Source organism: Orycteropus afer, unplaced genomic scaffold, assembly GCF_000298275.1.
Source record: "Orycteropus afer afer isolate SDZICR_OR568_19922 unplaced genomic scaffold, OryAfe1.0 scaffold00481, whole genome shotgun sequence".
Lineage (NCBI taxonomy): Eukaryota > Metazoa > Chordata > Mammalia > Tubulidentata > Orycteropodidae > Orycteropus > Orycteropus afer.
In genome coordinates, this window is record NW_006922068.1 from 1,479,530 (window position 1) to 1,480,476 (window position 947).

Genomic DNA, 947 nt, shown 5'->3' on the forward strand with positions numbered 1-947 from the left:
GTAGGCATATGGATATTATCCTATCACTGGCAGCATTGTGCTTTAGGATAGATCTTGAGACATTCTTTGTGGCGATGAATGCCATGCCACTCCTCTTCAGTTTGTCATTCCTGGCAGAGTAGATCGCATGGTTGTCTGATTCAAAATGGTGAAAACCAGTCCATTTACACTCACTAATGCCTAGGATATCAATCTTTATGCATTCCATTTCATTTTTGACAACTTCCAATTTTCCTAGATTCATACTTTGTACATTCCATGTTCTGATTAGTAATGGATGTTTGCAGCTGTTTCTTCTCATTTTGAGTCGTGCCACATCAGCAAATGGGGGTCCTGAAAGCTTTATTCTATCCACATTGTTAAGGTCAACTGTACTCTGAGGAAGTAGCTCTTTCTCAGTGTGCCTTCTGACTTGAAGGCCTCATCTTCCAGCACTATACTGCACAATGATTCAGGGCTATTCATAAAGTTTTCCAGTAATATATCAGACAGTGTTTCACTGCTATTCGTAAGGTTTTCCATAGCCAATTCTTTGAGAAGTGGATGGCCTCTTCTTTCTTCCAAGTCTGTCTTAGTCTGGAAGCTCCATTGAAACCTGTCCCCCATTGGTAACCCTGTTGGCATGTGAAATACGTAACCTCCAGCCTCACAGCAACATGCAAGCCACCACAGTACGAAAAACTGACAGACAAGTTCATCTCCCTTCGCTGTTCCAAACTAGTCCACTCCCACTTCTAGCCTGCCCTAGCTGTGGTAACCATTAATAAACCCCTAGTAACCATTAATAGGGAGCTCTGGCAGTGTAGTGCCTAAGGCATTTGACTGCTAACCAGAAGGCTGGCGGTTCAAACCCACCAGCCACTCTTTAGAAGGAAGTCTGGGCAATCTACTTCCGTAGAGATAACATCTCAGTAACCCAAGGATGGGGTCGCTGTGAATGAAGCCAT